Source organism: Alligator mississippiensis, chromosome 13 (genome assembly GCF_030867095.1).
Source record: "Alligator mississippiensis isolate rAllMis1 chromosome 13, rAllMis1, whole genome shotgun sequence".
Classification (NCBI taxonomy): Eukaryota; Metazoa; Chordata; order Crocodylia; family Alligatoridae; genus Alligator; species Alligator mississippiensis.
Genome location: NC_081836.1, coordinates 26,839,485 through 26,855,329, shown reverse-complemented (window position 1 = coordinate 26,855,329; position 15,845 = coordinate 26,839,485). Strand labels below are relative to the sequence as shown.

General features: G+C 46.3%; 1 long non-coding RNA gene across 1 annotated transcript; it reads left to right on the top strand.

Annotated features, from left to right (window-relative positions):
• Window positions 1-360: 360 nt before the first annotated feature.
• Window positions 361-13,899, top strand: LOC109284508 (uncharacterized). Its single transcript, XR_009456305.1, has 3 exons — window positions 361-455; window positions 6,153-6,336; window positions 8,963-13,899. It is a non-coding gene; the product is annotated as an uncharacterized LOC109284508 (long non-coding RNA).
• Window positions 13,900-15,845: the final 1,946 nt, after the last annotated feature.

The following is a 15,845-nucleotide window of genomic DNA, read 5'->3' as shown; positions in this document are numbered from 1 at the left end:
TGCTTAATAATTATCGTGTATAATAACTGCAACCTGCAAACAGCTCTCTGCATGTAATTCCTATTTGAGATGGACTGCTGTGTTAGTCAGAAAGGTCAGATGGAGTTATTTCCCTCCTTTCATTGGAAGAGTGTGCAATTATTATTACTGATCAGTTTTAGTACGGTTATGCTTACAGACCAGCTGGGGCTGGGCCCTAAGTGCTGTCAACATTGTATGAAAGCTTAGCAAGAGGCAGCCCCAGCCTCAGGAAGTTCACAGTCTAAGCAGACTAAATATCTGAAGGGCAGATACACTGACTATGAATACTATGAATATTCATATGTGTGTACATAACAGCATGTGACTTTGAGGCTTGCCTGCCCTGTGCAGTGGGGAGGCTACATTGGCTCATAGCAAGGACAGGCGGCAGGAGGACTTGGGTTCTAGTCTCAACTCTAACATTAAACTCCTGGGTAAGTTGTTCTGCTTCTTTCTGTTCTCTGTATGCTTTGTCTGCCTAGTCTATTTAAAAGATATGCTAGTTGGAGCAGGGGCTGTCACTGTGTGCATGTAGCACCTTGCACAGTGAGATGCTGATCTCAGTTGGGGCCTCTAACTGCTATCCTTTATCAGAGATGAAAGACCCTCCCTAGACTTGGGAGCCAATTTCTGTAGTCAGCAGCATGTAAAGGAGAAATATAGCTAGCACCGTATCTAGGCGCCTTCCACTCTCCAGCCTGAATGGCAAGTGTTTCCTTACAGCCTGGTCAAAAAAGCAGGGTGTCTTTGGCACAAGTCAACAGCAACGTGGAGTCACAACAAGCTTTAACTGCTCCACATCCACACCCTGCTGCTGCCATAACACAATAATTCTCATCAGAGGAACTAGATCAGACAAGTGTCTGTGAAAAGTAATGTTTAAAATAGACTGAACAGCAGGGGGCACTCTCACTGCACCAGTCAAGAAGGGGGAACACTACCAAGAAGCTGACCTACCCTCTGTTTTGAACAGACAGAGTATCTGTCTTGACTACTGCTTCTCTTTCCTGTCTTGGCTGGTGGAAAGCAAACCTCAAAACTCATGAACATCCCCAAAGCCGAGTCATTTAAAGAACCAAGAGCCTTATCCAGGAGATTTTGCAGTGGCCTCTACACTCTGCTTGCAAGTAAATTCCTTCCCTCTATGACCTATTCCTTATAACAATCCCAGCTGGACAAAAAAACTTTCTTCACCATACCTGAATCACCATCATCTTATTACATTCCATGAAGGGGCACCAGATTGGCTGTATGGCACCATGGGGCATGTCTACACGTGCCTATTTAAGGCACTTTAGCCATTTTTAAGGCACATTAACAGTGCAGGTCTACATGTGTGTACCCTTAATATGCCTTAAAAATGGTGATTCTAGGTTAATTGCACCTAAATTTGATACCTGCATAAGGCAGGTATCAAATTTAGGCACAAATAGTTAAGGTGCCTTAAGGGATATGTAGATGCCTTAAGGCATTTTAATGCTGTGTATGTCAACTGAGTCGGCTGGAGCTGAGCCCACAGGGCCCCATGCTGCCACTGGGTGCCGCCAAGAAGAAGAAGCAGCAGGTGCTGTTCTCCCAGATGCTGACGCTGGAGCTGAAGCAGCAGTTCTGGCATTACTTGCACTGCCCCCAGCCACTTTCCCAGCATGGTACCTTCCTGGAGGCCCCAGCACAGCTGTGTGTACTGGGGGCTGTCCAGAGTGCTGTCCTGCAGGGTAGACTGCAAACACGTTCACCCAGCAAGCCACATTAAGGCACCTTAAGGTGTGCAAATGTAGACACGCACCTAAATTGCTTTAATGCGCCTTAGCCTAAGGTGCATTAAGTTGAGGTACACATAAATTCACATGTAGACATGTCCCATGAGTCCTGTGCTAGCCCACCCAATAATGCTGAATAATAAGCCATTGCAGCCCCAGGCAGGTGGTACTGAATTTATCTTCTCAGCCAGCATTAAATCCGAAAGAGGTCCCTGCGACAACTTCATTCTGATCCATTCATCTGGCAGTAGAAACTGCAACCAAAGGTAACAGATTTTTATGTTCATTTATAGACCACCACAAATGAAAGGATTCATAAAGATGAAAAGACACATTTCTTATGGTTAATAGTTATGAATGGCCCTATATTTGTCCTTATGGGAAATGACAGCTTACATACCAACAAGACCATGGGCATAAAAGCCCTAAAACTCATCTCCTCTATTGCCTTCCTAGTGCTTTCATAAGCCATTTGCTCCAGCACACACAGGCAATGGCAACATGAATCCAATTGTTGACCTAGATGTGAAGATCAAGGAGTCGCAACACTGATCTGCCTTGGACAGACCACCTCAGACAGACCACACAGTGGTCAGAGACCTTCTAACTCTCAGACAACAAAGGCAAGCAATGATCTGAACATAACCCTGAAGATTGGATTTCAAAATTCCACACCTGTTAATGGATAACTACACCATACCCACAGGGCCAGGAAAAGAATACTTGGAATTATCATTAAACAATTACTTTGGTCGTTGACCCGCTTCACCTGAAATGCCACCTTCCTGCACACTGCATGCACAGATCTCCTCTTCACTGGTCCAAGAGAGGAAGCAGAAAACTGGGCACTGGTGATGAAAAACAAAGGTTGCATTTTATTCTGTCTCTATCAACAAATTAATTTGAGTCTGTGCTAGGGACAGACTGAGAGAACCTTTTGTCAGCTATATTGGCACTGCAAAAACTTCCCCCAGAGCTATCCCTGATGGTTAACCATTTCATCCGTCTTAAGTGTCTGTAGTCTGTAGTGGAACCCAACACCAAACACTGCAAAGACCAATCATCTTGACACTAAACTTTGGGGCATAGCGTCCACACCTGAAGACAGGCCAGTGATCCAGCCTGACTTGGATAAACTTAGTAAGTGGCGGACACAAACCTAATAACATTTAATACTGATAAATGCAAGGTACTCCACCTCGGGGGGGAAAAAATCCGCAGCATACATATAGGCTTGGCAGTGCTACACTTCCTAGCACCACTGCTGAAAGAGACTTGGGGGGCATGATTGACCACAAGAAGAACATGAGCCACCAATGCGATGTTGCAGCTGGTAAAGCAAACAAAACCCTGGCTTGGGTCTATAGATACTTCTTAAGTAAATCTCAGGATGTCATCCTCCCACTGTACGCGGCCTTGGTCAGGCCACAGCTGGAGTACTGCATCCAATTCTGGGCTCCACAATTCAAGAAGGATGTCAAGAAACTTGAGAGAGTCCAGAAGACAGCCATGCGCAAGATCAGAGGGCAAGAGAACAGGCCTTATGAAGAGAGGCTGAGAGCCATGGGACTCTTCAGTCTGGAAAAATGCAGGCTCTGGGGGAACCTGGTGGCTGTCTATAAGTACACAAGGGGTGTTCATCAGGATCTGGAGGAATGTCTGTTCACCAGAGTTCCCCAAGGAAAAACAAGGACCAATGGTCATAAACTCCTACAAGACCATTTTAGGCTGGACACGAGAAAACATTTCTTTACTGTCCGAGCCCCCAAGACCTGGAATAGACTCCCTCCAGATATGGTGCAGGCACCTACTCTGGGCTTACTCAAGAAACGCTTAGGTGCTTATCTTGCTGGGCTCCTTTGACCCTAGCTGACTTCCTGCCCTTGGGGCAGGGGACTGGACTTGATGATCTTTGAGGTCCCTTCCAGCCCTAATGTCTATGAAATCTATGAAACCTTCCACACTGCAAAGACCATGCACATTTGGGAACCCTTCTCAGAGCATGTGGGTCTGCTTTGCCTCAGCCTACCAACCAACAGCTCACCTTGTATTCCCAGTGTTCAGTGCACTCACTGATCAGGAAGTTCTGGATGCCATACGGGATTCACAACCCAATACTTGTGAATCCAACACTTGCTTTTCCTGACCAGAAAAAGAGCTGTGAACCACTGGTGCTGCCTCTGGCTGAACTAGCCAATGCATCATTCACAGAAGGGAGCTTCTTTTCTACTTCACTCCACAGTCATCCCACCAGCCCTGAAGAAGCCCACCTGGGATTTATTACTTGTAGCCATCTGCTGCCCAGTATAAAACCTCCCCTTCTGAGCCACTTCATGGAGAAACTGTCCAAAGCACATCTATATGCTCAAAACATAAATTTTAATATCCCAGACCTGACACAATTCAGACTCAGACCAGGATATGATCTACAGGCTGCTTCAGCAGCACTGAGGGATGATCTACTGTTAATTGATAAAGGGCAGACATTCACTCAGCCTCTGCAGCACTCAACACTGCTGACCATGAGATAGTGCCCTCACTTGAGAGTGGTGGCAAAGGTCTAAGACAATACATTAATATGATATGAGATCTTCTTGGTCTTCTGAGCAACAGAGGCTACTGTAAGAACATCAAGAGGGATCAGGGTTTGTCTTATCCCCAAAGTAATTATGAGGAATGTGCAAACAGGGCACTCACTCACTGTTCCTGTGTTCCTGGAGCTTCCCCAGGTAGGTGATAGGAAGTGAAGTGAAGAAGATAGATGGGATGAGAATGACAGGGAAATGGTAGGATCATGGGGAATTGTGGAATGGTCTAGTCAGGGATGATCTTACTTGGAGCAGGGCATTGGAGTCCCTTCCAGCCCTACTCTTCTATGATCCTGAAAGAAGTTCTAGGAGAAGGAGAATAGAGAGCAAAAAATGGTACACATGGGCATGTGTGTACTCATACATATCCCCAGATCCATGCTTGCATGCATGTGGGTGTGCACACACTGGCAGCCACAGACACATGCAGCTATTTGCACATATACACACAATTCTTGCACTTCCCAGTCTACAACTGAGATGGAAGGAATTAAAAAACCCCCCTCCCCAATCAGAATGGGTATGAAGGCCAGGCAAGTTTCTAGCCCTCTGGGTGTTGTCTGACCATTACCGAAGCTCGGAAGAGAAGTGAGATCCTTTTGAAGCCCTCAGACAGCTTTCTGATGAGCACAGAGTAGCCACATAGGAGACAGAGAGAGGCTGATCTTCAAACTCACACTCAATCTGTTCTGTCCCCTGGTACTTACACTCACCTTCCATCCCATTATAGCTCTGATATTGCTGCACCCAAAGGCAGGAATCAGCAAGCAAGTTCAGTCCAGTTCATTGATCCCATCTCTCTGAGGCTCTTCCAGGCTCTCAGCACTGTTAGGGCCAGTTGTTGTTACTGTTGTTAGTAAGCCCTGTGTCCTTCTCTCCTTCTCTTGGTTTGGCAGCTCCATCATTACCAGGTTTCCCCAGCCGTCTGTCAGGGTCCGACTGGCCTCAATGTTGCCTCAGGCTCTTAGATAACAAACAAGTCACAGAAGATTTCTTGGGCTTCCACGACCTTAATTACCAAGTGCCATTTTAGGGCTGTGTAACCTGGCCGCAAGGAGGTAAAGGCAGCTCAGGAAGCATCCTTAAATGCATCCAATTAAGGGGGCTTCAGAAATAACCACTCAGCTCCTGGGTAGGGGTTGAGTAGCCCAGACTGTGCCATAAAAGCTCATGTCCAAAGCAACAACTGACATTGAGTTTCCTCCCTTCCCCCTCACCCAGGCTTGTTTATCCTTTCAACTAGATTTGTCACTGACGTTGCGTTGGCTTTCCTGGCACCACTCCTAATTTCCACCAGTGCAAATAAGTGCAAGATCAGGTTTGCATGGAGGAGTAGGTTAAATGCCGTGTGTATACCCATGTGCTACTGTGCTAAAGAGTCAGCTTCTCTATGTGGGACTGAAACAGACTAATATCCTCTATGGTTGGGGGATGGAGGAGGATTTAGAACTTGCATGTACCACTGGTTACTCTAATATTGCTCAGAATGTCAGCAACTGGAAGACGCATGCTGATAACAACTAGTCAGTATGCTATGTCAGTGATGGATCAGAGGGGAGAAGTTATACAAAAGAACTGAGTTTTACAGGGGAGATTTTGATAGCTTCTATTTGTTGGCTCTGGATTTAGGATCCAGATACCTTGTTCGGGGCAAGGGGACCCACCCTCAGATTGACCACAACCTTTCCATTCAATAATAGGCAAATTTATTGATACATTGTGATAACAAAAAAAAACCTCAATACCAACAATCAAACAATTCTATATATCTAACAAATCCTAGGGCTGTCATCAGAGTCAAAGTACATCTGGCCAGGATGCAGTCTTTACTCTGAGGCTCTCTTAGATGTCAGCAGTCTGGAGATGGGATACCAAGACCTACAGCCCCCCTCCAGTGGGGTGCATGAGATGGGCTGGTTGTATGACCTCGATCCATGATGGCCTTGAGGACCCTTCCCAGGGAACAGGTATTGGATGGAGACCCCTCTCAAGGAGGAGAAGGAGGAAGAACCCGGGTGGGACAGGGAGGGATAGAAAGGAAGAGAAGGAGGGACACTTTGTTACTATCAAGTCTTTGCTTTTGTATCTTCCTTCCCACCTGATGATTCTTCATTCGTGGCTATCTCTGGTTGGTTGTCTCTCTGTGGTCACACATCCACATAGCCTTCTCATCCTTCTCCTAATTTGGCCTGTTCCCCCAAAACCAGGACTCAGCCCCCCCTGCTCTGAGGCCTTGTAGCTGGTGTCACTTATCTCATTATGGGCAGTATAGTAATACTCCCTTGGTTCCCAGACTTTGTGTCCTTGTTGACCTTGTTGTGTTAGACAGTATGGTATATGCCCCCATTCTCAATTCTCATTTCTCAGGCTGTATCTATCCATTGGCCTTGTTGTGTTAGACAGCCTGTCTGCTTCCAAGGCTGGGTGAAACTGTAAGACCCAAGCTCTTAGAAATCAATTAACCCCTGCTGCCCATCTTGAACCATCCTAATACACACACACACACACACACACACACACCTATAAGTCAATTCCTAAAAAACAAACTTTTAAATACAATTTCTAAGCCAACACTATTCAGTTTTTAAAATGTAATAACATACATTTGCTTTACTGACAATCCACTCTGTGGAAAACTATGCTTCCAAAATTTGTTGTTCTCTACCACTTAGCAGTTATGCCATAATGTATTGTCTTGCTTTGCTTTTGGCCTACCTTAGAATGAAAGTCCCTTGGGACAAGAGCCTTAATGTTAAAAGCTCATCGGATTAGGAGGAACATCTTGGGTAGTCAAATGCTGTCTAGTCCACTACTGTCTCTAGCAACCATGGCATGTTGCTAGAGACAGAGACATCTCTTTCATCAACTAATCAGGTTCTTGGTTGTTTGCCCCCAATACTCCTGCTGGGAGGCTGTTCTAAAACATCACTGCTTCGGTAGTCTGAGACTTCTGATTTCCAGGTGCAATGTACTCTTTACATTTTCCTTTAATGTATTTTGCATGCTCTTGAGAACTCAGTGGGCATGTCTACATGTGCATTAATGTGCCATAGTTATGGCACCTTAAATGTATTACCTGTAATAACAGATACTAACTCAATGTGCAGCAACTGGCACTACTGTGCAGTAGTGCTAGTGCATGCCTTTTTAGTGATACTAATGCACAGTAGACTAATTCTACTGCACTTTAGTGCATTAGCATGACTTTTGCAGTGACATGCTCATGCACAGTGGAATTAGTCTACTGAGCATTTAATGTCTCGTGTAGATGCACCCAGTGAGACAGAGAATGGCTGAGAGTGTCAAGCTGGGAATGCAGTCATCTCCAAGGTAGAGTGCAAAAACTGCTAAATGATAGAAGCAAGCATTGAAGACATGCAGTGGAAAGGTTAGACACATCTTATCTTTTCCAAGTGCTTTTCCAAGCGCTGAGATTGATGCTGCTGGAGATACAATTTCTGAGGCCTTAAAGAAAATGATGAGAATTTTCTGATTTGTACATCTTTTGGACAGAACTTGGGAAAGTATTTTATGGTTGGGGTTGGGTAAAAAGGCCTGAGTTAAATAACCAAGTGTAAATGGTCTTTGGTGCCTGCTAGCCAACCTCTGGACTTCCAGGCAGAACAGCAGCCCTGCCTTGGTCATGATGAGAAACAGACTGTACACACCAAGAACATGCTTGATTTTATAACTAAACTGTCTCCACACCCCATCCCTGCTTCAAGTGCCTTGCCTAAAGGGAACTGAGGGATCTCCTGGCTTTATGGTCACAATGTTTCCAGCCTCCTGCAGCCCTAATTCTTGTCTCTCATGGTTTTTAGGTGCCTCTTCCAATCCAGTGAGATCATACCTTATGTGACACCATCCTTTCTGTCCGTGCAGTGTCTATTGGTAAAAATATATCACCTAGAAACCCAGCACATTCTCTCTCTACTTTCCCCCTTACTCTTATATGAACATCTCTCATTCTTGCCCTTTCCTCATTCTCTTTGTTTCCTTCTCCATGGCCTTCCCTTTCTCAGAAGGAGTAGACATGGCTTCTTGGCTCCCTGACATGGAATAAAATATTCTGAAACAAAAGCACCTCCTAAAATCACCTCCTCCTCCTGGCTCACTCCAGGCCCCCACCTTCCGCTACCAGCTTCCCTTGCATCAGGAGCCCCAGAGTCACCACAGGATACATGAGTCCTTTTCTGTGGTGCAGCCTTACAGGAGTCCCAGCCTAGATGAAGGCTGTGATTTGTCCAGCCAAGCACAAATGCCTAGGCCCCCAAAGAGTTAATTCTGAGCGTCACCCATTAACATTCTCTCTCATAATACCAAATATCATCCCCTGCCAGCCTGTCACTTTCATTAGTGCTGTTAAAATGAGCCCTTCAAAAAGGACACAATTGGCAGGGGGGAGGGAAGGCTGAGGGGCCAAGCCAGCAATTTTCTATCTGATCAACAGACATTAAACCGCCTTTCAGTGACGTCAAAGGTCACTTCGGCACTGGATGAAGACTACCACTCCCCCCACCTTACTCCATTCCTTCTCCCCCACCCTTCCCTTCCCAGGTAGGGGAGAGTGCTCAGGTTCCCTTTTCCATCTAGGTGGATGATGATTTGAAGCCAACTGGAAAGCCATGCCACGACAAGCTGCCTCTGCACTCTCCAGGATCTTGAGAAGTGTGCTGGCCATTGCCTGGAGCAGCCGCGTTCAGGGAGGTGTGTGGGGCTGCTGTCACATCGCATCAATGTCCTGGCCATAGTGCGGTGACTCGATTAAGTCCTTAGCCGCAGAACCAGTTTAAGGAGTCAGTGATTCACTCCATTGGCTGGGCAGGACCAATTGCAGCTCAGGTCACTGATGAGATGCTGGTCTCTGCTAGGAATGCTGTGGATGAGCTAGAGAGGGGATTAAAAAGAAGTTATTTCTTTTAAAAAGGGTCTTTTAACATAGGAAATTAATATCTATCAGGATGCAACATGTAGGAGCAAGGGGACAAAGGTTGCCAGCAACTCTTTGAATGTCAGCCACCCTTCAGTATCCAACTACTTAGTGTAAACTTGGCTTCTCAGTGCATTTCACCCTGGTGAAAGGCTGCAGGTTGACATGCCTAAATATTCTAGTCCTTCCCTTACCCACAGAGCAGCCAGCATGGATGGCTGTGTAGCCAAGATGCTGTACAAGACACTGGGCAGTCCAGTCCTACTACTGAAAAGTGGTGGGAGAGGACAGAGAAGATGTGGCCAACTCCACTTGGCAAAGGGGCGCTTAGCAAAGACACTCCAAGACACTCCAAGAGGCAGAGTGGTCAGCGATAATGAAGATGGCAGCGACACATCCAGACCTCAAAACAGCGACTGTGAGAACAGCAGTGTCGGCAGCAGCAGAAGCAACAGTGAGAGTGACAGTGACAACAACAAAGATGGAATAAGTAAACAATGTAAACCCCAACAGTGGGGTGAGAACTAAGAGACTATGTTACTGAAAGGACTGTGGACAGGTGTGCGGGGGCATGTGAGCGCAGATGTGACCATTGTAATGGGTGCATGGGTTTTTAATTCATTTTAAGGTGTAGAAATGCTTATGTGGGATGCTGAATAAATATATTTTTTTTTCCCCCCTAACCCCCTCCTCCCCCCCCAAAACAACCCAACTGGGACTCATTTCCTATTTCTGACACAGACTCCCTGGGTCATGGTGTTGTCAAAGGTGCTCGGCTGCTCTGGATTTCAGTTGGAACTGGAGGTGCTCAGAACCTCCAAAAAATAAGCCTCAGGACCTCATCTGTAAAATAGGCTCCTTAAAGGGTGTGGTGCTAAGGTCAGAGACTGCACCAAAGTGCTGAGGAAGCAGAAGCAGGAAAATGTATCTGGGGGATTATGATTTTGTCCATGTGCTAGCTAAAGCAAAATGATTGGTTTAAGCCTGGCTTTTGGTCTGTTCCAATTATCATATGACTACACAGGTGGAGTTCTGGGAATGCCCTTGCTTATGCTATTGGGGAGTCTAACCCGGAGGTCCTGCACTGGTTTTGGAAGTTTAAAGCAGCTGGGTCATAAGATCCAGTTTCTGTGAAGGGATGACTGGAAAGCCAGTGAAAGAACTACTACTTCAGCATATTCCAAACATGGGAAGTTTAAAGTGGGCCCAGCGAGAGGGACACTAATATTGAACCCTGGTGAGTGTGAGTCCTCAGACTACTTCTATATCCATATGCACTGTGCCTTCCACAGGACAGTGATCCATGGCATAAGACTATAACTGCCCACAGGATGGTGTTCTCTATTATGTCTCTTCAGGAAGACTTCAGAAAGAGCAAGCCATGCCCCTCTATCCTGCATATCATTTCCTGAATTGGGCTGTTTGGGGCTTTTTGTTGGATTTGGGTTTGTTCTGATCAGAATGAGGAGTTCTTGAGCATAACACACTCCTCCTTCCTTCTCTGCATCCCTAGCAAGTCCTGTCTTAGTCTGATTGGAACAACCCAGACACTGTCCAGGGACCAGCTCTTTCAGGAGCTTGTCTACAGTCCTTTATTCTCAGTCATCCCCAGTCAGATCAAACTCAGCTCACAGCTCCTCAAAATTGTTTCCTACCTACTTCCCATTTCTCTTCACATTAAAGATGACATGCCAAACATTTAGAGTGAAATGTGAGGCTTCATGTCCCTTTCAGAATTGTTGTTAGCAACAGCTTTTAGAACTCTGGACATTTTTGTCTTCAGTGGGCTTGTCTACATGTGCATTTACACCTGCTTAAATTTACTGCACAGTAAATGGGAATAGGCTGGCGTCTACACATGTAGGCATTCAAGTGCATTAACACTGCGTGAATTGACTTGGGACTAAATCAGTCCACACGCACAGTGTTCCTGCACATTAAAGCATCTACATGTGCATTACTACACAGTAACTAACTGGGCATAAATTTGAGACCTGCATGATGCAGGTCTCAAATTTATGTTCAAGTCGGCATAAGTTCCCATATTTACTGTGCAGTACAGGTGTGCACATGTAGACATGCACCCATACTGTACTACTACACAGTAAATGTGCATATATAGATGTGCCCAGTGTTGTCCAATCCTTTTCTGAATCCATCTTGAATAGTTGGCTGTCCCATCAGCAACAGAGAACTGAGTGTTTCTGGAAAGTCACTAAACACTGAAGGTAACTTTTGTCTACTTCTTGAGGGCTGACTTAGGAGAAGACATTCCAGCTGGGCTCAGACCAGCAGCTCACATTCTTACCTTCCCATTGATTTACCACCAGAGACCATTCCCTGTGTCCTCAGGAATTGTCTTCAGGTGCCCTTGTCATTTCCAGGGAGACGTCTCTCCTTTGGAGAAGTCATCAGTGCAGTCCAGCCTGACTCATTGTGAGAAGGGACAATAATCCATACATTAACTTCACCCTATGGGTAATGGATTTTTACTGTAAAACCTTAAGTTGCAAGCTGTGGAAAAAAGAAAGCTACAACATTAGTGTTGATGCCCATCTATAATAGACCCTGAGCATGGCCAAGGCCCTAACTAGATGGTGAAGTGAAGCTGCCAGAAGGAAGTCTTGGTCTGACTTGGTCTTCATTTGTTTGCCAAATGAAGGTATCAGAAATTCATGCTGGTGAAAAAGGCCAGATTGGCAGCTGTGGTACATGCAGTTCTTTGTTTATCTGCAGAACATAGACAGTAACTCCTGGATTGCTCAGAATAAGTCTCCACTCATGCCTGCTCTGCTAAAGGGCCTCAGCTAGGAAATAGCCAATGTGTGTTGTGTTTCAGCCCTAATGGCCTGCTGGGTTCTAATCTCCAGGCTGAGGTCACTATCATAGATATCAGTTGTGTTAATGCTTTGATATTGGGTTTTGTCTATTAAGAGCTGAACTGAACAGCCACCAGCTCGTTTTAAGTCACCGCCATCAATCCAAACTAGAAGACAGGCTCCATTTCCCATGTGCTGGCCCATGAGTATTCAAATGCCCTGTTGTACTACATGCTTTTGAAAAGTACACAAGGATATTCAACTGTAAGTGAAATGGAGAGGTTGCATGCATCTCAAGGAGCCCAAGGCAGAAAGTCTCCACTGCAAACACCCTCCATTTCCTTTGGCCACTCAGCTCCAAGTCATACCTTTCTCCTCATGCCAAAGCATTTCCAGTTGCAGGAGTCTCCTTACAGCAGGGGCGGGCAAAGTCCAGCCTATGGGCTGGATTGGGCCCATGGCAGATTCCATTTTCCAGGAGCCCCAGCCCATATTGCTGCAGCTGGTTTTCATGGAGACCCCAGCAGTGGCGGCGCCGTGACAGCATGGGGCCAGAGTTTCCATGGCTGGATCTGCCATTTTGCCCATCCCTGCCTTAGAGCCACCCAATGAACTCTCTGTGAGGTATTGCCACCAATACTAGCCACAGTGTTCCTGTGATGAAGGGTTATCCCCTCCATCCTGACCTTTGCTTGGAGAGAAGGGCCTGACCTGACCTGAACCTCAGCTGCTGCTCAATGGGACAAGACCTGTATTTCTGTCCTGGAGTGGTGGATTCTTTAAGCGCCTCTTGGGCCAGTGCAAACCTGCATTGGATTTCTATGGCCTGCCCAGAATGGTCAGTGGGGAACCCCCAGGATAAGGCCACAAATTCTGGGTTTGTTCTTTCCTGTCCCTGCTAGCTCATCTGTCAGTGTCTGAGGAGCAGAGGCTGAGCAGCAGACAAAGAAAGAGGCAGTCAGACTGCCTGACAAAGCAAACCAGCATGGTGGGTAGCAGTAATTATCACGCAGCACACAGCTGAAGGAGACCATATGGTAAGGCAAAGGAAACTAACTTGTATTTTTCCGCTCCCCCAGGCTCAGCCTTTATGGAGCTTGTCACAGTTGATTTTCACTGCTTGACTGGCATGGTCGCACTCGCCTCAGTTTCACTTTGTTCTTGGAATCATAGAGTTCTGCAGAGAAGGTGGTGCAGAACCAGAGGGCTGTGTTCTGTACCTGTTACACCTGTAAGGAGGTGGCCCCCCACACACTGCTCCATTAAATCTCTGTCCTTTATCCTGCCCCATCATAACCACTCTGCCATTATATTCCTCTGTACACCATACTTTACCAAATCCACCATGCAGTAGGGGCCAAGTTTTTTGGTAGGCATGTCATTCACAACTTAGAACTGACCAAAAGAGCTAACCCTTTCCTCTCCAGGAGAAAAGATTCCCTGATAGAACTGGAGACTTTAACCTAAATCCTCTTACTGGACAAGGAAGTTGGGGAAGTTTTGACCAAATTTGTCCGTATAAATTGTTTGATGGCTTTGTTCTGGTTGTTTTCTTTAATCCAGTGGTTTTCAAAGTGGGGTATGCATACCCCCTGGTAGTAAACAGTGATTTGCCAAGGGAACGTACCTAAATTTTAATAATAGTAGTGAAGTTTCTGATTGGTCAACATGCAGTGAATAATAGTGTTGTCACATGTTGACAGTAGTATTGACATTCTTCCTAAGGAATGAACATGCAGAGATATGTAGATTTGTAGGATACAAGGAACAATACTTTTCCAATAAAGAGTCATGTGGCCAAAAAAGATTGAAAATCACTGCTTTAATCAGTAAACTTCAGAACTTTCTCATATATTTGCCATAGGTCTAAACAGGCTGCATTCAAAACTTTGACCCTTGTTAGTGTACAGTCACTGGGTCATATCAACATGGGTTGACTGTCTGGTCTGGAAGTATCCATAAAAATTAACAGAAGACACCCTGTATCCAATTCCTAATGCTCCCCTACATTTCTCATCCTATTGTACTATTCAAAACTCCTGCTGTCTTTTATTCCTTTGCTGGTGTTTACATTAGATAGTCATATTGGAGACTTTATGGACTGGTATTCTGAGTGACTTGTGACGTCCCAGATGCTCTGAAAGTGAGGATGATTCTTGCTGGGTGCATCTACATGTGAAAATAATTCAGGAGCAGTTTACTCTCAAGTAAACTGCTCAAGAGTAAACTCTCCTAGGCACATGTCTACATGTGCAGGGATGCTGGAGCAGATTCGCTGCTCCTAGCACCAGACTGCTCCTGCTCCCTGTGGCCCTACAATGTGCCCCTGCAGCAGTCAGGGGGAGGTCTAGGCTATCCCTAGGTGCTAGCCCAGGGACTAGGAAACAGCTGTCTCTTGGTGGGGGCTGAGACATTGTTCCCTGCCCTTGGCAACTGCCTGCTGCCAGGGAGAGCTCTATCACCAGAGCCTGGGTGGGGACAATGTCCTCCTGCCCTGGTAGCAGGGAGCTCCCAGTCCCTGCTCTGCAGTCACAGGGCTTGGGCTGGGAAATCCTTCTCTCCCAGTGCCAGCTTCATGGTCATGAGGCCAGCACTGGGAGATCCTCCCAGATAAGGATCTCCCAGCCTGGACCCCATGACTGTGAGACTTAGGCTGGCAGAGAAGAATCTCCCAGCACTGGCCCCACAACCATGGAGCTGGGACTGGGAAAGAAAGATCTCCCAGCCCAGGACCCATGACCATGGGTCTTGAACTGGGAGATAATGATCTCCCAGCCCCATGACCATGGAGCAGGAGCTAGGAGCTCCCTGCTGCCAGGGCAGGGGGACATTGTCCACGTGGTGGACCAGTAGAGGGCGCTCCTGTGCTGAGTCATCGCCTCACTGTGCCAGACCAAAAACCATGCCTGGGGTGTCTCTCCTGGGGTACCTATGTCCAGCCAACCCCCTTCCTCAAGCACACCTGCAAGCTCTGCCACCACTTGGACCCTGGTCTTTGTTAGGGCTCTGTGAAGCCTGGGATACACAGACCCTTTTTACCTTGGGTTGCTTAGCCCACCATGGTATTTTGGGATGCTTCTTTTAGCCTGAAGCATTCACAAGTAGCCTCCTGCATGGGAGTGAAGTAAAAAGCCACACCCACTTTAGCCAGCCAAGCAAAGAGGGCTTTAAAGGCTAGTTTCACCCTCATAAGCATTTACAGCAAGGCATGTTATAACAGATAGCTTGATTGATCAAAGAGGGAGAGAGTGAGGAAGGAATACAAAACAACAGAAAATTGAAAGAAAACCTACTTGAGCAAAACAGAATGGGCTCATTGGCCCCTTTTGATATGTGTCTAGTTCACTTAATCCTAAATTACTGGCTAAATTTCAGATAAGTTACTCCCATGTTCATCTAGAGACCGATGGAGCTCTGGAGCCTTACTGCTAGTTTCCAGGCCCCAAAGATGACTTCTCCCTCCAAAATGGAGTGACCCTTTACATAACTTTTGTGACCTCATCATCACTAAGTCCCAACCAGAAACAGGAGGTATTGGATGTGACCAATTATTTTAAAAGTCATCAGCATCCTCAGGTAGAGAGACCAAGATCACAAAACTGGCCCAGCAGGTCCCTTGGTGGGAAACTTAGGACAAAGGAATTTATACAGCCCAGTCCACTAGGTGACTAGGCTCAGTTGCCTAAGCAACCAGGCAGTGTGAAGAGTGGGTTGTGCTGTCCCCTTA